Source organism: Aythya ferina (genome assembly GCF_964211825.1).
Source record: "Aythya ferina genome assembly, chromosome: 5".
Lineage (NCBI taxonomy): Eukaryota > Metazoa > Chordata > Aves > Anseriformes > Anatidae > Aythya > Aythya ferina.
Window position 1 is genome coordinate 26,974,983 of NC_140301.1, and position 27,732 is coordinate 27,002,714.

Here is a 27,732-nt window from a genome sequence, read left to right on the forward strand (position 1 = left end):
AATCTTTTGAAAGCTTCAAGAGAGTCTTGAAACCTTACAGATTCCAAGTTTTCCAGGAAATATAAGACCAATGTCTTCGAAATAAAAATATGTGTTCTGCTCCCTTTACATGGTTCCACTTGAATGTTTCTGAAGAAGAAAAACTCAGTTTCAGAAACATTTGTTAGTTTTGTTTAACTCAGTGCTGACAGAATAAGAATGTGTTCATGTTACAACAACTAAATGTTCTGTATTTCTCTAGGCTGCAGATAGTAAGATCTAAGCTGGAAGTCCAGTCTGAGCACCATGAGTCTATCAAATCCCTGGGAAAAGGTAACAAGTCAGAAAGCGGTCTTAAAATTAGCATCTCCTGCTCAAAACTGAAAAAAAATATCTGGATGACTGCTGAGGAAAATAGTTCAGTCCCATTTCACATAATTGTGGCAGGTCTTCCGGGAATAAAAGTCTGAACGGTTCTTCTGGCTGAGTTAAGAAGGGGACTGAAATAGATGACCCTAGAATTAATTTGAAATGAGGACTTCTTATGAAGTAATTTACTACAGCACAAGTCAAAATTTAAATTCAGTCTGAAGTTACAGACTTTTGCCCCTCCCTACTTTACTCTCTGAATGCTGGTGCCCATAATGCCTGCATGCTGTGTTAATATTTAGAGTGTGCATGAAACACAAGAATTTTTAGCTCAGTTTCTAACCTAATGGATAAATTGTCTCAGCCTTTTCAAGTGGCAACTTGTAGGAAATTCATTTTTGCCCAGTTTTAATATTTGTGCTGCAGATGACAGCAGAGAGAGCTAGCTAGATTCCCTCTGTAATCAACAGATCTAATCAACAAAATCAATGCAGTCAATTTAGCTCATTCTAAAGTAAACTCCTACAGTTGGTCAAATAAATTGCTCTCTAAACTCCAATGATAACAATAAGAGATTAAACAGCTGTCACTGTAACTAACTCACATCAACAGCTACACAATGTAGATAAAATCTTAGATCCAAATTCCACCTGTTTTTCCAGACAAAATATATCAAAACATAGAATTCATTTTTTAAAATTAGATTATTGTAGAACCATTTAATAACCTACTATACTTTAAAAAAAAAAAAAAAAAAAAAAAAATTAAGATGCCTGCATAAACTTCAGCCTGTTCAGCCTGCACTGTTAATTTGTAAGGTCCTGATAGCATGTAGTAGATGTCCTTTTGAGGTGTTTTACTAGGAATGTTATTTGAAGTAATATAACTGTAACCCAAGAAAATTGTGGTTTTCATTAATTTACACATTCTGTCTCCCATCATCTCTTTTCTTCCTTGGAATCTAAATTTTACTGTTAATTGTTGAGATTTTTACAACTTTGCTTTATACTTACATGGCAACGTATAGCTAGAGTGAAATGCAAATTCACAAAGCTTTTAAACATTGCCTTCATTCTAAACTGCAAAAAGAGTTTAATGCTGAAGTCCTTATCTGACTCTAAATTCACCTCTTCCTCAGAATGAGACACTCCTGTTCTTACGAAATACATGTTACCTGGGTAATGCTGTCCCCTTTACTTCCTTTCTAATTTCATAATGTCTAGGTGTTGCAATACAACAAATATATTCAAACTTTGTCTAATGTACAACAATGAAAAGAAGGTTCTTATAATAAATTGTCACCAAAGGCTCCTCTCTAATCCTGGGAGTTTTAAAGAAAATAATTTCCCTGAAGAACCTGAGAAAATAAAACAAATAGGAACAAAAATGTAATTGAAATTCCCTCGCATGATGATGTTTTAAAGGCTGACATGTCATACAGTTGGTATGGCAGAATTGCCACTGGAAAACCCTGGAAATGAATGAGCAATCCCACCCACAACTTTTCCCACTCTTCTGGTTAGTGGAGGTGCTACTAAAGAACAGCTGCATCAGCACATAGAACCAAAAGATGGGATGTCAAGTTCTGCACCAGGTTTTATCACGTAGTAGCTGTATAGCACCTGCTACAAATTAAAAATTCTTCTAGTTATGTTTCCATGTCTTTAAAGAGGGGACTATAATATTTCACTTGAGAAGAGTGATATCAGTTGCCACAATTAGATTCAAATTACAGAGTCAGTGTTACAGTAAAGGAATAGTGTCCCACTACCCATTTTAATAAGTACGAGTAGAAAAAGTTTAAACTGGAATCACATCTCCACAGGACAATCTGGTGTTTATTAAACATAACTGCTAACATCACAATGTGTGAGGGATGCGTGTGGATATCAACGCATCTGTAAAAGTTCAGCAGGTTGGATCCTTATTCCTTGGCAACATTTTTGAACAACTTTTATTGAATGCAATATGCTCTCTTTGAATAGTAAAAGCTAACTGCTGCCAGGAAATAAATTCAAGATGAAAGTCTTTATTATTGCTGTTCCAGGAAGAAAGAGCTGCTTCTGGGCAGAACTGCATGAAGAGCACTGCAGGTATTATTCAGTTGTGCTCTGCTTGTCGTGTTCAGGAAGCACATGAAGGAGCTATTCCACTGAAGTAAGAGACTGCAAACATTAAAATTCTGACTTCTTCATCATGTTACTGTTTCAGTCTGAATAACAGATGTCTGTATCCTTCCTAAATCAGGAGGAATTTTTTCACCTCAAGTTGTACAGAGCAAAAAAGGAGAAGGCGTTGATCTAATGCACTTTCTTCTCTATCATCTTAGTGAAAAGTTCTGTATTTATAAAGCGTACCAAGGTGTAAAAAATCTTTCCAATTTTGCACTCCTGAGTAGAAAGGTACTATTACTAGAATGTAATAATAAGAATGCTTTTATGCATGCATAAAAGGACTGTAATAGAAATTAAGACACTTGTAGATCATATAATTAATCTGGACACCTTTTCTCTAGTGATTTCTTTAAAGGACACTGCAGATCTTTTCCAGAATGTACCTTGCTCAGGGCAGGGTTTCATCTAGGGTCTCCTCTCACTCAAAACCAGCCTCTTCCTACTGCTATTTAAGTGTTAGTTGTAACTGAGCAAAGAGAAGATCCTTGTTCACTGATCCTGTTCGTTCACACAGTTTCTCAATAAATTGTTCAGGGAAAAAAAATAAAAAACCTTTCTTAGAAACACTGAGGAGAATTGTAGGAAGAAATCCTCAGAAGAGCTTTTAAGATTATGAAATAAAATTGCTAACTTGGTGAATTGCAATGTCAATAGTTATTTAAAACTAGGTTCATCAGAAAACTTTTCCCATAAAAACACTGCAATTAAAAAATATTTTCAGCACTTCATCTCTTCCTCTCTAGCATCTTCCTTCCTTAGCTTAAAATTTTATTGTTCCCTTTGATCATGGCCCTTAACTTATTCATTTTGAGATCTGTAAAATACACATAAAAACACTTATTTACATAGTAAAAATGTCCTGCGACCAGTGGTTAAGATTATTATGTACCCACTATAACTAAGAATTTTACTGTGTGGCTCACTGCATCCTCCTATGTTCAGCACCTAAACATTCCTTGCAAAAGTTCTAACTAGCATTTAAAGTACTCTTAATGGCTTTGTTAACAGACATATTCCATCTGACAGGCACTAGCCTGATTGAGTTTACCTAATGGCTGATGCACTTAAGCCTCCTGTTCTGAGCACAGCCTGTGAGCCTACAAAGATTCATTGTTTGCCTCCTTATAGGTGATAATGAAACTGGCATCCATTTAGCACTCCTGAATGGTTTTCATGAGAATTTGAAAAAGTTGTTTGCTACTACTGGTATTATATAACCGTCTTAGTTTCAGCATGCATAAAAGCATGTTCTTGTCAAATACCTTATCTCCAGGATTGTATTAATAACTAAGCATGAGTCATGCTAAGCATCAGATATGTTTGTGTTTATACATGATATACAGTAAGGACTTACTGTAAAAAAAAAAAAAAAAAAAAAAAAAACAGCTAAATCTGTTTGCCAAGTGCATTGTCAAATTATACTATTATCCTATGACTTGGGTGGCCCTTCATTTAATATGCGGTCCTGATGTACTTCTGCCTATCAGCAAGCAAACATTACACTGGAAACTGAAAAGATCACAATAAGATTGTATTACCAGACAGAAATCTTGCCTTGTCCAGCTAATCTTTAAATTAATATTTTAAACTTGCATTATCAGTGCTTAGTAAGCCAGGCTGAAAAGCACTGAGCATTTTGACCTGAAAGTACAACAAATTACTGAATCACAAACTCAGCCTCAAGCATACAAGTAGTCCCATAGATTTCGGTCTTATTAAGGAGGTGGTTTAACGCTTAGTTTATCAGTACCAATATTTAGCACTTTGCAAAAGTCAGTCACCAAAGGAAGCTCTGAGCAAGAGCTACAATTACCTTGACCATATATCTACTGTAAGAATAACAAGAAGTAACCATGACACAGTACTACTTTTTAATGTGAGTGCTTTGAAAATAACACAGAATGAGAATAAATAATTGTTTAAATGCATCTCAGTCAGAACTGGTATATTCTGATCGAGGGAAAATGAGAGGATTCTCGTTGCAGTACACCAAAATAAGAGAAACAAGTGTTCTGACAAACTTAAAAATTTCATTGCAAAATATCAGAGAAAAGTCATAAATTTGCACTGTCCCTCCCTGTCAACTTAACAGACAGGAGCTGTGTGTGTGACCTTAGTGCACTGAACTGCAGCTACCACAACCTTCTGGATGGACAATCACATTGCTCATTTAAGTTACATATATAAACTGGAAATACTAAGAAATGCAAAGCAGTTCCTATGAGCATATTCATCCCCACACAAAGATCTTTGCCAGACATTTCTACAGGAGATAAAGTAAATTACATCTTTAGCAACTTTTATTGATCTATTATGTCTGATACAATATCTTACCACAAAATAGGGATATCATGAAGCTATTCTAATAAAGAAATATCTGGGACCTTGGTGCTTTGTCTGTCATCTGGCCTTCTCAAAAGAATTCTATTCTTCCACAGTATTTTGTAGTTTATTTATTTTAATATGAAAATATTAAATGTACCCCATACATATACCCCCACTCATCAATGCTTAAAACAGGATTTTAAGCCTCTAAGGCCAATAGTGCATTCCAGAATACCTGAAACAGATATCCACTTCATACTGGAAGCACCTGAAAACACCAGCACATCCCTTCTTGGCTTGAAATACACCTGCATGATAGACTTGTGCCATTAGCATTCCAGGAATATTCTGAGCTGGACAATGGACTATACTTCCAAATGAGATCTCCTAAAAACCAGCAATTAGATCGTTCAACCAGACTCTCATGATGGTGACCAACTAACTGGATTAGAAAAAAATCAAGTGGGATGTGGAAGAAGTGAGCTGAAATCATTGATGTCTGAATTCATTGCAGAGATTTGGATGAAGGTCTCCTACCTTTCAGGTATCTTTTCAGTAGTCACTCAGGCCAAGACTTCCAGCCTCCTCTGTTAAAGCTCTTCTAATCTGTAAAGCAAAATAATTAGATATTAACCAGGGTGAGGAGCAGAACTCAGGCAACTTGTTTGCATATGTGTCTCTGAGAGGGGCTGAGGAGCAATTCCTTATCTACAAACACTGAAGATTGTAAGTGTCCTATAAAACAGTCTTCATCAGCACACACCAGGTGAAACCCACCCTCTCCGATAAAATGGCAGGACTGCAGCAGCCAGGGCCTGCAGCGCTGCATGGCCTGGAGCAAGGTCCCCAGCTGCCACCCGCCAAGACAGGGGACAGCACTGGGGGGTTGCAGCCCACAGGTGACCAGCACAAGGGCAAGGACATGAATTAAAATAGGAGCAGCACACCAGCAAGAAGCACAGATGAGCAGACTGAAATCTATACGCATGACCTCAGGCCCCTGCACAACTCCTCACCTTGCCAGAGGAATTTGTAGAGACTAAGTGTAACCTGTGGTAAAAAGAAGGAGTTGAGACTAGGTAGGGGGGGGAGGAAGGGCGTTTGGCTGAAGTTGAGCCTTGGGAAGGAGGAGGAGAAGTGAATTTCCTAGCCAGTATTTAACCTCCACTGGGCCTTTATTTTCTTCTATAAAACAAGTCATTTATGTTTACTAGCTCAGTACTGACAATCACAGACTACTTTGTTCTATACTGCAGTCGGCATCTTTAAAACAAAAAGAAAAGAAAGCAAAACAAACAAACAAAAAAAAAACCAACAGCATGTCAAAATAAGAACTGAATTCAGACAAATAGCTTTTTTACATTGCTAGGACAGTTTAAAGTCACTGAGGCCAAACAGCGCCCACCCCTGAGGTTTTGGCTCCAGAAAGCAACTAACTCCCCTTATGCAAATAAACAGACATCTATTTGTTCTTGCATCCATACCTCAATAAATAAATAAATAAATAAATGTGTAAGCAGAACAACTTAAAAGCTCCTGTGAAATACAGCTTAAAGCTGTGAAAAGCAACATACTACTCCACTGCTTGCAGTAATTTTAACTGCAAACTTTAGAAACCCAGCTGTGTTATAATAAACAAACCAGCTGTAATCTGTAATACCAAAACTGTACAAGTCTGATCTGACTATGCAGACAGTAGGCAGGCACACAGCTCGTCTTAATGCATATTAAAAATTCTTGGCACCCCAATGCAAACAATCTCCAATGAAAAAAAATATCAGTATGAGCAATCCTGCGGGTCTTGTTTGACATTCCCTTCTTTGCCCCATGATCAGTCTTCCCTGCTTTTTGTGCTGAAATGGACAGTTATTTATGTAGGTTTGAGACAAGGAGGAAAACAGAACTCTCACCAACAGTATTTTTGAGTAGTCTTAAAGAAGTTCAGGGCAAACACTGTAGCAACTCCCACTGATAGATAATAGTCATGTGCATTTGCAGCTATACACATGCTTCTGTATGTCTTTGATGACTTCTGAGGAAAAATCACATCAAAATTTGATGGTAGCAACATGTTCTGTATTAGAATTTGAGCTGTCATTTTAATGAATGAAATGGCCAGGCTGCCAAAAATTCCATAGTTCTAATTTCCTAAGAGACAAACAAACACAGCTAATTAAAAATATACTGCCAAGTAGATTTGAAATAAAATTTAAAACATATATGTTATATAAATTATAAATATCTATGGGACTTTTTTAAAAAAGTCTCGTATGTCTGAAACTGACTCCTTCCTACCAGTCTGGGGATAGAGCTTCTCTGTAAAAGAATATAACAAACATTCCTTTCTTGTAACTTCTTTTCTCTCCATCAAATTATAAGCATTTAAAACGTATAACACACATACATACAGCTACGGTGAAAAACCTGGTAGCTTTTAATCAAGACACATTTTTCTTGCCATTTCTTCAAAACTCCAACCAGTAGAATATAAGCTATTTCTTCTACAATAGGCAAGTCACCACAGTCACAAGGAACATTTAAGGAGGAGAAAATGACATGATATTGCAAGAATAGTTTCATGTTGTCATGAGCGTAGATTTAGCTCAAAAATAGAACACTAACTTGACTACTCAAAGATGCTTCACAAATAAAACATTTCCCTAACAAACATGTAAGTTGCAACACCCAGAAAGTCCCAGAACTCACAGGAAATCTCTTGTTAATGGCACACCATGACTAAGCTTTCTAAAAATGGTCTCAGAAGAATGAAGGTCAAAAGGAACAGAAAAAAAGAAAAAAAAAAAAAAAGACAAAAATATATAGTGTTTTGCCTTTCCTCTTCAATCAGTGTAACTACACACTGAACCTCAGCAGATGCATACCCTGTCCCTTATGTTTCACTCTATCAGAACAGGTTATAGCTACATCACTTTCTCATGACCTTCCAATATCCTATCCTGCTTGCAATCCTTGCACTACGTGACCTCAGGAAATCTCCATTCAATTCACCCAAACACATTGACTCTCTCCCCCCACCTTCTGCATTTTTCCTGGTTCTTCTACCATGAAAGCAATGTTTTTCCGTGACCCAGCAGTTGGATTTAGGGGACATCAGTTTAAATCTAGCAGTGTTTATAAGAACATATAATGATATTTATACACTCAAAACCAACCTTTTGTAGCCTCTTAACCTTCTCCCAAAATTCTAAAATGGGCTTCTCCTCCATGAGACCAAGATAATAAAACACAGCCAAGTCATGCTATTGATATTATAAGCCAAGAACATGACAAGAATATTAAGAAAAAATAAAAATGCAATGACATTTTCAAAATGCTTCAATGTTTATTTCAATCTGTTTAGTGGCCAAATTTCCCAGGGAAGTCTAATCCTGAAGTGACACAAAGTATACAAACTCATGGGAAGCTTGCTTTCTTTGATGACACTGGGGGTTGTCTGAAAATTCCTGGCATTTGAAGATCCTTATTTTGAGGATCTCTCTAAAAGGACTGAAAGCAGTCGTAGGAGAAATAGTCTTGAGGTATAATCTGTGCAGCACATCATAGGAGACCTGAGATCATTTTCACGATTTAGCACCTGTAGATATTTAAAACCTGTAGACTGAGGAAAAGTGATATGTCATCCACATCTCTTCATGTTTTGGAACCTGTGATTTTTATTTTTTTTTAAATCATAATTATTTTATTTTTTTTTTTACCACAGTATGTCAAGTACAAATAACACAATCTCAGTGGAGACCTCCAGGACTTAGTGAAATACACATACACATCTCTCTCTCTCAGCACCCTCCAAAAAGGTACTATTACTGAAGCAGTTACTTGTTAAAAGTGAAAGTATTTTACCATGCTAATCATTTAATGAATTAGATTAGAGAAACTTCATGTCCTCTTAAGATCATCAAAGCTGGAATTCTTTCCTCCAAGTCACATTCCAGCTTTTCACACTTCTTTAATTCTTTGCAAATGTGGATTATTCTGGCTGAAATTGTGAATGTTAGCTTCAGGATGATTAAATTATGAGATACTGAGTTTATGATATCTGTAAAACACTCAGTTAAGGCCTCTTAAAAACACACTAATTCTCTGATGCACAAGAGAGGATTGCAATAATTCAATAGATACTTTGTTGTGGATTCAGTCTGCACTGGCCATGCACAGTCCTCAAACAGAGCATTTGCATTTTAGATGAATTAGAGCACAGGCCAGAATAATGTGTGTCAAGATGTAAGGTTTACTGTATTTCCCACACTTGCAAACAGTTGCCACTGAGGGGTAGGGACAAACAAACCAAAGGCAACTAAATTTTCATAATACACTGCTCAAATCCTGCCAATCCTAAAGCCAATAAGTCTTCACGTACCTTCTTCCTCCTGGGTTTAAACCTATTTCCCTGTTTTTTTGACAATCTTCTCTACAATGAGATTAAGTGTGCCAAATCTCAGGAATGCCAAGATTTCTCTTCCAGCTAGATATTGTGGGTGCAGGGGTGGAGATGGCGGTATAGTGTCAAAATTCAAATTTATAGCAGAGCTGTGGTCCAACTTCAGTTACTGAGTGATTACTGCCATTCCTTTAGTAACCCACTTTCCTCCTCATGCTACACCATTAGCATTCTGGAATATTAATTAGTGGCTTTGAGGTCTTTTTCCAGTACCTCAACTATGTCAGGATTCTTCAAAATAAGAGAAGAAATATGACCTTTGTAAGATCCTGGGACTGGCTGCAGAAATAGATCTGTTTCATGCAACCACATCTGGGAGGGAAAAAAAAAAAAAAAAAAAAAAAGGAAAAAAAAAGTATGATATTATTTGTACTCAAAATGTTTAAATTGTTATCAAAAAGTTCAACAAAATGTATATGTATCCCTTGGGGAAGGGAGTTAGAGAGGTGTCCTCTCTTGTAATGAGACCCTAACGCACCCCACTTCAGTGTGTGACGTTCAGGACAGGCCTCACATGAAGTAAGCACAAACTCAAATACTCCACCCTGGGAATACACTCCTAAGAATATCTTTCAGGAAGACAGACACACAATGCTGCAGCACACCAAGGGAGGGATGGAAGATGGAAGACCTCTGCAAATGATCACCTGTGCTGGTACCAAGCTCCTGCGCCTGCTCTGTGCTCATGCACATTGGAAGAGCAATTCCTATGGCTGCTTCAACACTCTGGGCCTCAGGAGGCTCACACCTTTTCAAGGGTAGTGCATTTTTCTTCCTAAATGAAAGGCTTGGTACGCTAGTGAGAAATTCACAAAGATGCCTGTCAAAGCAGTTACCTATGGTGTGCTGTCACCCTGTGACTTTGTCACATCTTCAGGAACTGGAATTACACTAAGCCAGTTTCTAACAGCTGTTGCCTCCCACAAATTGATTAGCTGCAGATATGATGTCTCCACTAGCTCTGCTATGTATGCAAAAATCTAAGTTCTGCCTTTGGTACCTCTGCCAGAAGTTTCTTACCATCCAGTGTCAGGCTGGTATCAGGCATTTAGCTTCTGACCTTTTATTTCTGATACACATGGAAGATCGGTGGTCTGTGTTATTCCTTTCTTTATTATTGTTTTCTTTCTTTCTCTCTTTCCTTTATTCCTTCCTTCCTTTTTTTCTTCCTTTCATTTTTTTTTTTTTTGTTGTTGTTGTTTCCCCTCTTCCTTCCACCCTTTTATTTATTTATTTATTTACATGACTGGAACTTCTAAATAAACTGGAAGAATGGAAATACAGAAACAATGTCTTTTCTGCTGCTGTGTGGGAGCACTACTTGCTACCACAATAACATAAGGATTTTAGGATAACAAATCAATGAGCTGTGGTGTGATAAACAACCATGTGTGTTAGGATAAAAAGATTAAGGATAAATTGTGACTTTGTTCTTTCTGATCATTATTTTGAAATAAAAACATTTTAATTACTCTATAAACACTAAAAAATAAAAAAATTAAAAAAAAAAAATCAGTTGACCTCAAGAAGTGCCTTAAACAACAAGGGACAAAACTCTGAAACATTGTAGGTTAGTTCATTAACAGAAACTACTGATTAGAAATGATAACTCATCTGTCATGTTCTGAATTATAGGAATGGCCTGTCACCTTCTCCCACTGTTTTCCAGTTGTTTGCTTAATGGATTCAGGAGCAGTAAGAATGGTTTACCCTACAATATAGTGAGCTGGAGCTAACTCCATCTACTCTGGTTTTGCTGTTTGTTTTTTTTCTCCTTCATCCCCTTCTGGCTTATCTACCACACTTACACCTATGTTCTGTTATAAACTGTATGTTGCTAATGTTACCTTTGATCTTGCATTCAGCCCAAGGGTTGAAGGTGCAATCAAAGCTGAGATATGTAGTATGGACTTACAAGATATAGTTACATTATATAGGTATTATTTACCAATTTTTGAGTAATTTAATTAACAAAACAGAACTGTATTTTTTCTTCCCCATCTTTAATTAAAACAACTTAACAGATAATTCTCTATAAACTGGAAGAAATTCAACCATGACATTAAAAATTCATATGCTTGCTTTAAATCTGAAGTAACCTTTTCAGATGAGTAATAAACTGAACTGATGGTTCTTAAAAATATTTATGTTATACATACATACATACATACATACATACATATATATATATATATATATATATGCATGTCTTCCTCACTTTCTGGAAGCAAAGTTTGTCCAGCCTGCAATTATTTAAACAATTTCACAGCAGAGAGCCAAAATATACACAGATATTATAAAAAATAAAAAATCCAAAGGAAGTTTTTACTCATAACCATTCTATTCAGTCACCCACAGTTTATCTGATTTAATTTAGTGAGACCTGAAAGTGATTTCACTCTTTGGTGTAATCTCAGCTGCAGAGTTACATCCTAGATAGTATTCTGACAAGCTTAATCACTTTGACTTTATGGCATTTATGTAGAGCAGTCTGTTTTGTTGTAACACTATAAAGCTTAATTTTCTTTGGCAGAAATTCATGGAAATATTGGTAAAATTAAGTATGCATTCCAGCATGAACATCATAAGAGATCAGTATACACTTAATATTCTGCAGAACTAAAAATAATAATAATAATAATAATAATAATAATAATAATAGGTTTAAAAAATAATCACAATCTTGGTCAAATTACTAATTCTAGCAGCTTTTGACATGTGTATAACAAGAAATGGCTGGAAATATGTACATGGACTTTAAGTATAAAAAGGAAGAACCATTTCTCAGCAGGAAGCTACAGAAGAGAGATTTGTGATTTAATGTATATTTAAAAAAAAAAAAAAAAAAAAAAAAAAAAAGAAAGAAAAAAAGCACAGCTGAAATCACCTCCAGGTGAAAGGGTAAGTCTGCATCTGGCTGAGCATGAAAGGAATAAAAGACTTGAGCTCTTCTACCTTCTACTGAACACTTGCATAGCAGTGATAAAACTGTCCTGGGGTTATCTCACAGCAAACTCCCCTCAATTCAGTAAAACTTGTACAGACATGCTTTATTTTTAGCATAGACTGTTTCACTTATGTATATCCTTATCAGACTGAAACAGCTTTCTGCGCTTTGCTGACAGTCTTAACAGGGACCAGAATATTTTAAACTACATGACTTACACTGCTGATACACACACAGTTTACAAGCTCCCCCCAACCCCCTATATCTTACTTTTTTTAAAATCTGTTAGAAAAGAAGGGATTCATTGATGAGCCAACAGCCTGCATCAAGACCTTGGAAGGAACTGCCTTCTTAACCACTGATTTGACTCAAATTCTGGCACAAGGATACACCATCATATTTTTCAACCACACTTTTTTTTTTTTCCTGCTGTAGTATTTGAAATAAAAATTGTCCTAAGCACACAGACAAATGAAACACAGGTTATAAAGGACCAGGATGACCCAGCTAAAGAATCATTTTGGATTATGTTAAGGCATTTAGCATAAATGCAAAGCATACATAATAATTGTAAGGAAGATCCCTTGAGAGGCAAGAACAAACATTTATCTACTTACGAAATAGGATCATGCATCAGGAGGCTGAAAAGAGCTAGCGGAAGACTGGGGTTCTCTTTACAATATTCTGCATCATTGACAGAAGTATTTATTATAGAACAGATCCACAAAGGGGGCTTAACATTACCACCGCAACACCTACCTTTCCACCACCTCCAGTAACTTATAGCCATGAACAAGGCAATTCAGCTCCTGTTTTAAGGCATTGCAGAGTTAGGCAACTCAAAAAGCAGTTTCACAAAAGCAGCACTTCATTTAGAAAGCCTTTAAACTAACAAGGAAATGCTTTGCAAAGCTACAACCCTTCTCTAGGACAGAGGCATTTTTCTTTAAGAGAGAAGTGTGATTCACAGTTTTCCAAGATTTTTCCTGGAATTCAAAGATTTTTTTCTTGGTATTAGTATGTATGTATGCTAATGGTTCCTCACAAACCACATCTAGAAGAGGCCACAGAGTAGTATGGAAGATCTTTGTTTCAACTCTGTAAAACTATGTCCATTTGAATGTTTGCACTTCGGGTGTCCAAATTTGGCTTTCTCACAGAACGCGTAAATAAATCACACATAAATCGCAAAGTCACAATGATTCTCACAGTCCTGAATGAATCGGCCTGCTTTTAAGGAGAGCAGCTGTAAACTGAACACACTCACAACAACAGGGCAGTGGAAAAGATGGGGTATGATGATACCATTTTTACAGTCTTTTTTTTTAAAGCAGAACCATACCTAAAGCCTATGAGATTTGACAAAACCAATGTGGTTGGTAACTTGTCTGAATCTTTGGAAGGGAAAGTCACTGTAAATTAAACGTTCTTCAGTAAGTGCACTTTTCAGCAAAGACGCTTTTAACCTTCTTCTAATCAAAGAGTTACTATCAATTTCTATTCATAGCAGGCTGGTTTTGTATCAGCAACAAGGATGTAGCTCTCAGTAACAGTCAGAATCAGTCTCTCTCATCAGTACATCAGACAATTTTAAAAATATGTAACCTTCAGATAACTGATTACACATCTCTTACTAATAACCCTCTCAAATTAAGACCTTAAAGATGATGGCTAGACAGGACATGGAATTACATTGAGAAATAGTCAAAGACTTTCACTCCTACTTTTGCATAGTCTGTGCAACTTCTGCTGTGCTTGATGAATCACCCCACTACAAGTCTGGAAGCTTGCAGGGAAAAAAAATAAAAATCACTAAACAAGCTAAAGACTGAAATTGTTTTTATCTTTAAGAGACACTGTGCATAACTACCTTGAGTGGCTAGAGTAATTATGTCCTGCCACTCAGCTACACATTTCCTGAAGCACTTCCTTCTATCACAGTCAACGGAATTTGGCAGGGATCAAAATCAGGTCACCTCTAGCTATGCCAAGTCTGCCCAGCTTGAGCAAAGAATGATAAATGAAAGAACTCAGGGAAATCACTTCTGCCTCTCCCTAATCAGAAAAACAAATATCATCTTGACTATCATAATTTCTTCACAAACTGAGTACAATGATTTAGTAAATGACATATCAGTCAGAATGAACCTTTGGAGTATGTGTCAGCACACCGGTGAGAAAGGAGATCATGGGGACACCTGAACTCATACGCTTTGATGGCAGCTTTCCTTCAGTACTTCATCCTTATTGTATCTGCTCATATATCAGCATCTACAAACAGTACCTTTATGAGGAGCTGTATTTGTCCAGTACTCTGTGATACAAGAACGCCTGAAAATATACCTATGTCACAACTTGGCAAAGTACCATTGCATGGGAAAGAGAATGGACTTCATTCTCTGGGTTATTTAATGTTTGATACCTCTCTCAGACTCAAAACCGTGGTTTGATTTAAGATAGTTCTGAGCTACACCAAGAACTACAAAGTCAGCCTTGGTGAGCTGGCAAGAAATACCTAAGAGGATCCAGCTCTAATGCCACAGAAAACACCATGACTATATCATTTAATTGTAGAGGTTAATCCGTATGTCTGCTCCTCTCCCTACTGTCTGCAAGATATTTTGTCCTCTTTGTAGCCTGAAAACTGAGTAAATAACCTTTAGAAAGAGATTTGAGTCAGACTACTCAAAACATGAGTAAGTCTTGCTGGAAATTCTTTTGGGCCTTTCATTATCCCAATTACTTTAAGGCCCTGTAACTAGACATTTTTTAGTGCAGGTATTTTCAGTTCCCAAGGACTCGAATATTGAAAAACAAAAGGGATACAATTCTCTGCTGTTTAAGGCATTGTATTTGAAGCATAAAAAATTGTGCTGCAATCCTTTGGCATGGCAATCAGTTGTCCCAGAGCCCTTATCTTGTCCCATCTTTTTAAGCAGCTGTTCTTACACACTCTCCTACGGTCATTTCATGATTTGGGAAAGATGAATTTAGAGTAAATATTTTTTGGTATGGGAGCACTGAAAGGATAACTGGTAGTTTACATTGAGGAGAAAGAAAAAGTAAATGGGATGATAGAATTCTATATGAGATTAAAAGCACCCCGTGACATTAAATTACTCCCACATATAATATATATATCCCACAACATTGTTTGCAACTTCCTGTAATGCTCTATATCTAGAACCAGTATGTTTGGTATGTATGTTTCTGTCTATATACAAAAACAATATGAGAAAGATATGGGGGAAATACAAACTAATACATATTATTATTCTTTTTAAAAACCATCAGCTTTTTCATGGGTTCCCTAAAATACATTAAAGTACTGAAAATTCTACTGGTTTCTGGCAGTTATCTAACATGGAGGAATGACCCAAAGGTGAAATACTGGAAATTTGATGTTTTTTTTTTCCAAGATATCTTCGCTGTAGTCTTGACTGGAGGTTACTTTTGATATTTTTGTGTGTTTATTTGAAGAGAGAACAAGATCAGGGAATAAAAGATGATACACATAAATAGTTATTCATATTTGGATTCCCCTGCTCAGCTGCTTACACAAAATTGAAAAATATGGCAGCATCTCAGATACCAGCCTAGTTTGAAAAAGGTAAATATTTGAAAGGTGACTGTCAATTCAACTTAGTCTTGCACTGTTTAGATTGTAATAATATCCAGGAAGATGCAATCTACAAACACTCTATGAACTTTCACATCAGAATGCATTACCAGTTCTAACTGGTAAAAGCTAAAAGTTCTAACGCTTTTGCCAGTATCCTAATGATGTTTTCTTCCCCACTTTTTTCATTGATGATGAATTGAAGAAAAGATCTCATCATATCTATCTAATCACAATGTACACTGCTTTACATGTTAATACTGAACAGGTTTTGAATTTAAATAGAATCAAAACAATTTGTTTTCATTTCAACAGGGCAATTGATGCACCTTTTGCCAAGCCAGGTCAATATTTCCTTTAAGTTTTCAAGCAGTAACGAATGTTTTGTGCTTTGGTGCATGAATTTAAAAGTAGCCAGGGTTTCATGTCATTCTTATTGTATGGCATTTTATATCTATTTTCAGGCACCTGATTCCCTCCAACACACAAAACATGACAGGATAAGAATCAATAGGGAATTAAATTAACTGTGAAGATAGGACAAATTTTTGCTGGTGATTTTGTTTGCTTCATGAGCCGAGATCTAACAAAGAAGAGTACTAGAAATGAGTCATTAGAAGTGAGCAGTTTAGCTTCTATCTCTGACTCATTCCCAAAGAAGCTGGCTGCATGTATGTGCCAAGGCCTCCTTTGAGAAAATAATGTATTTTTTGATTTATATTGTTTCTCTACGTAAGTATTGGGCAAGAGTTTAATCTCAAAAATATATTTTTCCAGAATTTAGTTTATTAATAAAATATTAATAGGTGAAAATATGCAATTCAGAAAGCCGTCCACCACAACACTTAACGAGAAACAGGAACGTAAGTTTATTAAGTACTCACATGATTTGAGCAATACCACTTCTCTTAAACTGTATGTGAATTATGGTTGTTGGAAGCAGCTGTTTATTGAAATACACTGTTTGGTAACCTTAGTAATACTCCATTTATTTATTTAATGCCCCACAGGTCAACTCCTCAGGCTTGTGAACCTGAGGGCAGTTTCTTAAACAGTAATAGAAAACGGCTAAGAAAAATTTTTTATGTTGCTGTGTATCGAATGGTGTTATATATGTCCAATAAAGACTTTCAATTTCTGAAACTGTTAATCTGAGAGGTTTCAGCAGCACTTAACAAAAACACAAAACAAAAACAAAACAAAAAGCCCTTGGAAACAAAGTTAATTTGTCTGGTTGCCTGATTGATCTAGGAAATTCTTGCCAAACTTTCATGGCTTACAGTTTCTTCCAAATTTTGAGTTCTTTATCTTTTTTAAATTACCCTATAAAGTGACAAAGCACTACATTATGCTGGATACCTCATCAACAGAAGTCTGTTTTGGGAACCACTAAATTTAAAACTGTTACATGGCACTTTGCCCTTGACCTGTATCACTTGGACAGCCAAGCATACACACGTGACTGAGAGGCCTGGCAGTAAAACACTGAGCAACATCTCAAAGAAAGCTGTCATTAACCATGATCATTAAAAGCAGGGCGCCTGAAGTTTCTGGCTCTTTTGAGACGCCTCCTAAAGTGCTTGCACACTGATAATTCCAGAAGTTTTGGTATCTTTCACCCACACATGGTGGGACATAAAAGTAACAGGTTTGTGATTTGGTCTGCTTTCCTGATGAGGGAATTGTTCTCTCCTTCCCTGCAGTCATTATCTAACTTCTGCTTTCTTTCAGGGCTTTGAAGTTTTCTTCTCTTTGTAGCAACAGATTCAGAACCCCCAAGATTTTGAGAAATGGCAGTGCAAGAGAGGCATTTCCATTTTACTTCGAAACAAACTCTGATGTTGCTTAATGACAGCCTGCAGAAGGGCTGAAGCTGCCAGTGCCAGCAGTGCTGTTAGTTATTCTGCTGCTGGCTGAGGGCCTGGGGCCAGCAGGGCACAGTGATGGGGTGAGCAAGAGGTGCTCAGTCCCTCCCATTCCAGGTGCAAACCCCTCCTGGCAGCTGATGGGATCCCTCCACTCAGGGCTTCTGAGGCAAGGAAGAAGGAACGATACTGCATGCCTGTCTTAGCACACTGACAGCAGACAAGCCATGGTAGATGTCCACTACAACAGGAAAAGCCACCTCATTAACACCACCACGCTTCTCACAGCCATACACCCCCTGCACAAGCCCTAGGGCACAACCTGGGGCAGCAGCAAGAGCTGGCTAGAACATTTCTAACAGGCTTGAGCTACTGGAGGCTGCTACAGAGGGGAGATGAGACCTATGTAGAAGACCAGCTTCCTACTCCAGCTTTTCCAGCTGGAGAAGTTCCTCTACTATGCAGTGCTCAGGCAAGTTGTGAAAAAACAGAGGCATTTCTTTCCCTTCCCCAGGGGACCCTGAAGAAGCCCAAACATGCTGTCTGAGGTCTCCTGGAAAGTCAGTATCAAAAAACTGAAAGCTGTCTCATTTATAAAGGTTTTGATGAAACCTGTGACTTATAAACAAATTGCTTCCTAAGAATTGTCTTAAATTGGGCCAAAATAAATATCCTTAGTTCACATTTCCCAAGTGGAAATACATAGCTCAGCCGACACACTCCAAATACAGTGCACTTTCCAGGGCTGTAGACATCTTCATCCCCTGTGGGACCTGACACTGCAAAGGTGGGCAGTCACTGTGTCCAGTTGGCAAGAAGGATCAATGTTAAAACTGGGTGAAAAGGCCATAACAAAAATGTGGAAGCAAGATTAAACTCTGGGGAATAGAGGGAGATGGTACATGACCCAAACAAGTTAGATAGTAGTGACCAAACAAAGGCTGGGACCAGATCAGAGCCTGAGGTTTGGATAAAATCTAGGACAATCTTGGACAAAAGAATAATCAGCGTCAGATTGGAATGCAGAAACTGGAATGCAGAGACTAGGCCTGACTAAATAAAAGGGACCAGACAAGGAGTCAGGATAGGGGAGAGACAGGATTGTAACAAATACAGGCAGAAGATGGGTAGCAGAGTTTAAGGTAGCAAAATCTGGACACAAAAGCAAACATCTTCCCAAGGATGCTGCTGTACAAGATGCCAACTGGAACCCCAGACTCTGAGTTTCACCATTTCTCTAATTTGTGGGCATACTCATCAAAAAAAAGACTGTATACAATGTTGCTATCTTATTGATAGCATATAACACTTCTGTATTTCCACTCTACAAAACCCACTTTCACCCACCCCCATCAGAAGAGGACTCCATCCACCAGTAGGAAAAATAAGAGCTGATGCCACATTCTCAAACACTGCCCAAAATGAGCGGCAACTTCTGATCTTATTGCTTACACATTTCAATGGGCTTTCTCTAATAACATCCTAGTTCCTTCTTACTAAGATGTTGTGAAAACCAATGAGGCATTTAAGGACTACAGCTGCGGACAACAGAAAAAATCCACTATGAAAACAGCCACTTGGAAGACTGAACAGAAATTCAATAGCATGTGGTACATACATATGCCCATGCATAAGGAGACTGAACTTATGCCATTCCCTAATTATTTCAAATGTCGTACAGCCCTTTAACATCACATATCCTGCATATCTATATATTTAGACTTAAATGGACAAGTTATGCTTGTTCGTGAGCATAAAGAACAATACAAAGCTGAAATGTTAATCTTTCAGGGCCTTGAGGCAATATAACAAGTTATATTACCTTTACATTTTCCAGGCAAAAGTTACGAACAAGAAAGAAAAAGTGCTTGAAGTGTCAAGAAAATATACAGCACCGAAAAGGTCATTCTTCTTAGCAGGCACTAAGAACGTGCTTATAATATTTGGAGGATCCAAGTGACCTCTATTTCCTAGAAAACACGTAACCTTTAACCGCAGGCACTTCGGCTGGATATTCAAGCAATCCGTGGTTTTAGCATGTCAATGATCTGCAGTGAGCTAGGAAAAAATAATCATGAATACAAGGATTCGTTTCCCAAAGAAAATTATTAGCTATTACTGAATAATAAAAATATCTATAAGCCAAGAGTTATTTTTAGCAGCAGACAGTTCATTCTAAGGAAGTGCAACCAGATGTGCGTCAAGAACGATAAATGGAATGGTGCTTTATGTGCACCATAAACATGAAGCAAGGATTGTAGTCCAATGTGATAACAAGGGAACAACAAATGACTATACTTTGGGGTACCAGTATATCCAGTACAGTTTCCTGTGTATTAAACTTCAAGGTATACTAAGATCATCAACTTCGAGAAGACAAAGTGAGTATTTTAGTCTTTTCAGTAGATGAAAAACCATCATCTATTATTTGCAGTCCTATCTGCAGTCCTTGTACCTGGTGTAAATGTCACTCCTTCAATAAAATGTTTTTAATGAAGAATGTTCTGCTAAAGCTGTACAGCCAGAAGAGTATATGTAGTTTTCTATATAGATCTATAGCATATAGTGTCCTACAATGTTGATATAACACTGTTTGTAAACTGATCTGCATTTTTTCTTTATAGTACATTTAAGCACTCCGGTTCTAAAACAACAAATTGAAACAGAAAGCTTTTGACCATGTAGGAGTTAAATACATATTTGTATTACAACAAATTACACTCTTACAAAAAATGGTGATGACCAATTGGTGATTGTGTAGTCTGAATTCCAAGATGGCTTTCCAACTCTATAAACATTTAAAGACCTTAAAACCCTTTTCTTCTAGCCATGAAATAATTCAGGCTTAATTCAGAGCAGAAAGAGCTGCACTGGTTAGCTGGTGTGAAGATGTACCAAGGATGAAAGCTCCAACAGACAAAGCAACAGAAGTTTTAAAAAGTAAGTAAAACAAACCAGCTGAAGAAATCAAGATGTTACCTACAGCAACCAGAAGCAAATTAGTCACCTAAGAACTGCTGCAGCTATTTCTCCTTCCCACCTAGAAAAGTTTTAGTTAACAAAGAAGTACAATAGAAAAGAGTTTTGAAACTGCGAGTCACAGAAGAGCAGTTAGTGGCAACCTAATGACTGCAGAGAAGTTCACAGGGAACAGCTGAATACCCAGATTCCCACAAGTTAAACATTTTGGCACGACCCATCTGGAGGCTTATAAGAAACCTAGGGTATCTGAAATAGCTGGCTTTCAAATGTTAGGTGGTTTAATTTGCATGTTGAAAAGTTCATTGCAAAAACGTGTTAAAGTCATGGTTACTTATTCTTATAGCCAACATACTTATTTGTTGGTAGTAATTAGAAAGTTGTAAAAATTTCACCTCTGCTACTGATCATGGTGGTAGTAGCAGCAATAATAATCCCCTAGTCCCATTTTGTCACTCTCTTTTGCAAATGTTCATGCTTTATCTTTGTACCTTTGTTAGAGGAGAGTGTTTAGGGTGCTTTTCCCCTTCTGCACCTCAGCCTCAAAAAAATAAAGGTAAAAGGAAGAGTGGAAAAAAGCTGGAATTGCTGATAGGTTCTGCAGTAAGATGGTGTTTGCATTTCTAGAAATTCCAATGTCACCTTAAAGAAGTGCAACTCTTCAGCCAAACCTTCCCTCAAAAGTGCACCAAAATAGATTGTATTAAAAAAAAAAAAAAAAAAAATCAACGTATGCCTTTCAAAGTACTGAAGAGGCCATGAACAAATGTGATGGGAGATGTGAAAAGCCCCCTGATATCTGCAGATTTTTTTTCTTGATGCAAAACAAGTGATACTTTTTTATTATTTCAATAAACTTATGCAGGGATGGTTATAAATCTTTTTTTTTTTTTTTTTTTGGGGGGGGGGGAAGGGGATTACCCAACACAAAACATTTTGTTCAGAAATAAACTAACCCTCTATGGTTAGCAGTCACAATCTCCATCTGCATCTTGACAATGTATTTTATTTTTACTTCTCAGTCATCCATTTGTTACTGCTTTCTTTCACTAAGATTTTTTTTTAATGTTTTCATTCTAACTGTACTTGAGAACTGCTGTGGCATACGTAAAACATGGTTGCAAGACTTAAAAACAAGGTCTGTGCCTTCACTATGTTATTATTGTATATCCTTTCTGCTTCAAATCAAATCTGGATGAATTATACTTCTAAAAGTTCTTCCACGTTCTACATTTTCCAAAGTACCATAAAGCAGTTCAGTCTCTGTCAGTAGATTTCACCTACAAAACATGGATCTGCTTCTGAAGTCAGCTGTATTGGATTTCAGCAGCCTGAGTGTATTTGCTCATCTTGTAAATTTGCTGTCTTGGGCCATGACAGGTATCATCAGTCACTGGAGCAAAGATATATTTATTTGTAGTGATATAAAAGAAAATCTTTAATTTCACTTCTACAGACTTTCAAAACCCAGTTCGGAAAAAAGCACCTTAAACAACTAAGAATCTACCCCAGAAGTGAAAATACTGATGTTACTATGATTAAAGGCTTCAAAAGATAAGGAAGGTTCAATCCAATGTAATATTTGGGACAAATGAAGGAAACGTCCTTAAAAATACAAAGGGTCAAGAGACATTAGCATCACCTTTTTTTGTGTAGGGGATTTATGTGGACCTAAACCTGGCTCCAGTTCTACCACAGTAGCGAGTAATCTCATCGGCCCACTAACTTGCATTCCTAATTAAACTGCAAAATGCTGGTGTGAGGGGATCGCATGCACCCTCAGTAAGTTTGCAGATGACACCAAGTTAGGTGTATGTGTTGATCCACTTGAGGTGGGGGTTGACCTATTCTCCCATGTGCCAAGTTGATAGGATGAGGGGGAATGGACTCAAGTTGCGCCAGGGGAGGTTTAGGTTGGATATTAGGAAGAACTCCTTTATCAAAAAGGTTGTTAGGCATTGGAATGGACTGCTCAAGGAAGTGGTTGAGCCACCATCCCTGGAGGTATTTAAAAGACGTTTAGATTTAGAGCTTCGTGATATGGTTTAGGGGAGGACTTGTTAGTGCTAGGTCAGAGGTTGGACAAGGTGATCTTGGAGATCTCTTCCAACCTAGATGATTCTGTGATCTTCTAAAGGAGCACAGGTAAAAAGCCGCATAAACTAAATTATAGAGAAGACCAAAGATGTTACCAAGTCTGCATGATGGCCTACAGCCTCAGCTGTGATTTCTGCAGAGCAGGGAAGAGACTTTCCATGAGCGACTCTGATATTTCCTGACTTCTGAAAAGACTCAAGAGCCACCAGCCCCTACCTATATAACAGCAAGGGCACCACGTTGCTTCACAACAGGGTTTGTATTGAATTATTAGCTTTTTTTTATTCTCCATATACCACACACGTGCCTGTTTATAGCCCGCTGAGAAAAACTAAATAATCAGGCAAGGTAAAGATGCAGTCTGGTTCTCTATAGCAGTATCAGTTCTTTGAGCACACCAGCTGCATAAAGAAGGGATCAGCAAAGAAGTTGACACCAATAAACTTTTTCCAAGTTAGCAAATATGAGTTAAGCATCCACAGAAACCTAGATGGATAGATTTACATACACCATTCAGTAATCCATTCAAATGTTGCTGATATTAACATGGCAAGCAAACTGAAAAGAAGTTTTCATCTTCCAAGAGTCACTGTAAGATGCCTTTTTGGCACACCCAAGATAATACACAGCTCCTGAATATCATTTTGAATCTTAAATTCAGTCTCATTTGAATCACAGAATGGCTGAGGTTGGAAAGGACCTCTGAAGATCATCTAGTCCAAACCCCCTGGAGAGAAGAACAAGATATTTTTTTGTCTTTTAACTTTTACACATTTTCCATGTAAAAACATAAATAAACATGATTTTTATTTAAAAAGTCACTAATCCTTACCAAAACTCTGTTTGGAACTTTTTATTATGTTAACCTTAAAAAAGGTTGAATAACAGCTACTTTCAAATTTTGCATGACTGCTTTTCTCCTGATATCAACAACAAAGCAAAGACCTTCTGAAGCAATCTTAATACTTTATGCAAAATATCATTCCAGCTATCTAATCGAAGAAGCCATCTGTGTATTTTACCATAGAGCAAAGTGCTCCAATCTTTTCCTCATATCAACAACCTTCTGGCTTGAAAGCCCAAGATTTTTCCTCAAACAGTTGAGGATTTGCTCAGACTTGTAAGTGAAAAACAAATTACACTTGTCCAGTGCTTCCCTGATGTAATCATGGTTGAATTTTTACTTTCGCAATCTGGTTGCATTTAGTATTATTCTTCCTATTTCCAAATTTAGGTTTATGGAACTGATCTATTTCCAATAAGATCATTCACTGAAGCCCCACCAAGAATCCTGCAGGCTGGAACTTTCAGTGCTGCTAGAACTACAGCCATCTTGTATATTATTCTTCTCAAAAAACCACAGCCTTTCATCATGTGCAAAAAGCTGGAAAAACATGTTGAAAAAGCATTCCGCAAATCAAGTTTACTGACAATTCATAATTTCTGTTGGCCAGAGAGTTTTTTGTTTTGTTTTGTTTTTGTTGGTTTTTTTGCTTTTTTGAGTCTTTTTTATGTGTACTTATATTGTGACAGGAATTTACTCTGTGGCTGCTGGATATGACAACTCTACAGCCTCTGGAGATATGCATACTGTTGCACATAAGCCAGATCCACAGGTGTGGAAATAGTATATACAAGGCAAATCAGAAAGCTGTGTCATAAAATGAAATTAGCACATGGCTTTGACCACTTTATCTACCTTCTGCCAACAAATCCATTTTCTCTCGGACTACTTGTGACATTCCAGTCCTCTGAGCAGTTCTAAACAACCATTGTTTTCCAAACATCAGCATGCCACAAAAATGCTTTCTACTTTCCCCCTAAATACAAAACTTCTCTCAGAAAACAACCCTGGCCTGACGACCATGCTAAGCTACATTCAGTCTTGGAGTACTGGAGATATATGATGCCATTCCATAACACAAAACCAAATTTTATGGAAAATTATGGGAAAAAAGCTTCAGAAATTAATCAAGTCATTGAATGTTGAAAAATTAGTATTTTTTAATATAAGTTTTTTTGTGTGTGTTTTATTTTTTAATTTAAATTGTTTAGTGACTATGTTTTTGTTTGGTCTTGGACATCCATCTCCAGAATTTAGAAACTGCAAGAAGGAATTTCTGCTTTTTGGTGTATCCCCCCTCCCTCCCCCCATTTCATTTTTTTATTTAGGGTTTTGTTTCCTGGGTTTTCATTTTATTTGTTCTGATTTTTGGTTTTGTTGCTTTTGTGTTTGTTTTTTGTTGGTAGTGGTGGTTTTGTTTGTTTGTTTTAGGGAGGCACTAGTATTCATTCTTTTTAGAGAATTTAGTCCAAGAGTCCTTGATTTTTACTTAGAACATCCCTAATTATCTCTCACCAGGTGTGCATTCCCATTCTGATTCAAGTTCTGGTTGCTCAAAAAAAAAATTTTGCTTTCAGCAAAGAACAACATTTTGATATTCTTCATTTTAAAAATATACGTATTTTTTTCTTTGTATAGCATCAGTATTCTTTATAATTTTTATTATCCTTTATTTCTATCCATACTCTCAGATTCCTTCAGACCACTAATTATACAATGACATCTAGCTGTAAAAGGCTTTGGTTTTCCAGTCTGAGAAGAAAACTGGGTTTTCTACTAGAGTTCAGTTTCATCAGAAACTGATGACAACTTCAACTGAAAACAAGTTCTCCTAGCTTCCAATGGGGCTATTTTTCATCCAGGAGTTACAGCCCATTAGAAAACAAACCTAATGAACCTAACATTTAAAAGACAAGCCTTTTCCACAATCTGAATTAGAGGATCTAGTAACTACTCAAGAGGTCTTGCCTACTATATTATTTAAGCTTAATAACCTGTGGTTCTAAACCCTGTTCTTGCCTAACCCAGTCTTGTTGAAAACACTGCTATCATCTAGTTTATACTGTGTATCTTCTCTACATGTGTAAGTGCATTTATCTAAGTGGAGAATAAAATGGGTGGATAGTCCATGACACCTCTCTTCTTCAAATCAGATATAAATCTGGGAATTCAGCATAGAAGAGACGTCATAGTTTGGAAATTCACATCTGCCAGTTTTATTACACTTGTAATTGTAAAATTGCAGACTGTGGCACAAAGGAGAAAGAACTGGGATAACTAAATGTTTTAGAGCACATTTAAAATGACAATATTATGAGAGAAAAATTAACGAACATGAGAATTGAACAAACATTTTGCCAAGCAGGTACCACACACACTTCCGTAAAAAACATTACGGAAGCTCTAGCAAATACCTTTCAGGTAGCGGGGAACCAAAGTGGGAGGGAACCCTTAGGTGATCAATTACTCTTTGTCTCAAATTGACAAAGGCATACCTGGGTTTGTGGTCCTGGATGGAACAATACCTCAACATCAAGAATTTGGCAACAATAAAACCCCTAGGCAAAACCACCTAGGGAATTATCAGACATTAGGACAAGGCTCACATTTATTTCTCCCAAAGGATCAAGAATAAAAATAAATAAGTTCAATAACAGCTCTAAGAGGTAACTTTATTTCAAAACATATCATCAATACAAGCAAAAGTAGTAAAAAGGGCTATAATCTACAAGAAACATGCACAGATAGGAGAGTGCCCTTTAAAAATGGATACTTCAGCACAGCAGGGTGCAGAGGCAGTACAGTAGAAGAATATTAATTGGTCCATAGAGATGAAAAGTAAAGGTAAAATACTCAAAAAATGTAAGACAGACTGCATGGAAATCAGAGCTATAAGAAGGGAAGGAGAAAAAGGAGCCAGAAAGCACGTACCAAAATGAGAATATACAGGAATTAGAACAAATTAGAGATTTTGCTCACATTTCTTGCAAATGTCACCCTGAAAAATATCAAACTATACATCAAACAAATTCAAATACGAAGTCAAAATTAGAAAGAAACTTCATACGGAGTGCTACTCATGAAAAAGGCTTTCTCTTTAATTGTTGCAGGATTAGCAAGCAAGACCTTCTTTTTTGGGGCTTAATAAAGTATGGACTTCAACTGACTTTAGAGAAGGTCCATTAAGCTTAATTTTGCAAGGAGCTGAGAAGCCATCCTCCCAATTAAAATCAGCAAGGGCTGGATGGGCCTAAACACTTCCTAGTAGAATCCTAAGGCTTTTCCACAGAGAGAGTGAGCGGTTACCAGGGTGAAAGAGTTACTACACTGTAAATGAGTCAGATGTTTTAAATATTAAAAATAAGACAGATAGTCTAATAAAAATATTATTAAAGATGAACCCTTATATGATATTAGTATATGAAAACAAATACGTATCTAAGAGCAGAATGTCCTCAAGAGTTTTAAATAATCTCAATACAAAGTAAAGGATTAGACCCTGAAGATTCTACTCCATTTGTCCTGAGGGAAAACTTGGAACAAATTTAATTAGGAAGTATTTCAAGCCACTGGAGAGTCTAAGGAATTAGATTAAATCCTGGCGCCAGAGTGAAGAAGTATTTCAAATAAGTTTTCATTTCAGAACAAGAGTCCAAAAAGAAGAAACAGATCCTGTTTTGTTAAAAGCTGCTTCGGTCCTCCATAATGGCAAGCAAACCCATTTTCCCCTGAGGAGAAGGAGCCCTTCTCTCCAGATTCCCCCCTCAATCACCAGGAGATGAAACCAGCAGGTGAGGACATAGCAAGTTATGTCCTCAGCAGACAAAAATAATTATGTCTTCATTAAGCCTACAGTTGTTATCATATCTGTACATTCCACTCATCAGGATATTTATCTTTGGTAACAGAGGCACATACTCACCTGTACCTTACAGATGAAACACTGAGGTACACAGAGATAAAGGCAGTTGTTTAACACTATTTTGATATTTGCAAAAGCAAGCTGGCACATAAACTGTATTGAAATCTGTCTCTAGATGACATACTCATATGGTTGTCAACAGGGCAAGCATAG

General features: G+C 37.0%; 1 long non-coding RNA gene across 1 annotated transcript in view; it reads right to left on the reverse strand.

The window, feature by feature from the left end:
- LOC311437072 overlaps window positions 1-27,732 on the reverse strand; it is a 174,209-nt gene that overhangs the window by 118,529 nt on the left and 27,948 nt on the right. Inside the window, exon 2 of the long non-coding RNA XR_014693280.1 lies at window positions 5,385-5,453. This is a non-coding gene — a long non-coding RNA (uncharacterized lncRNA). The remainder of the gene's footprint in view (window positions 1-5,384; window positions 5,454-27,732) is intronic.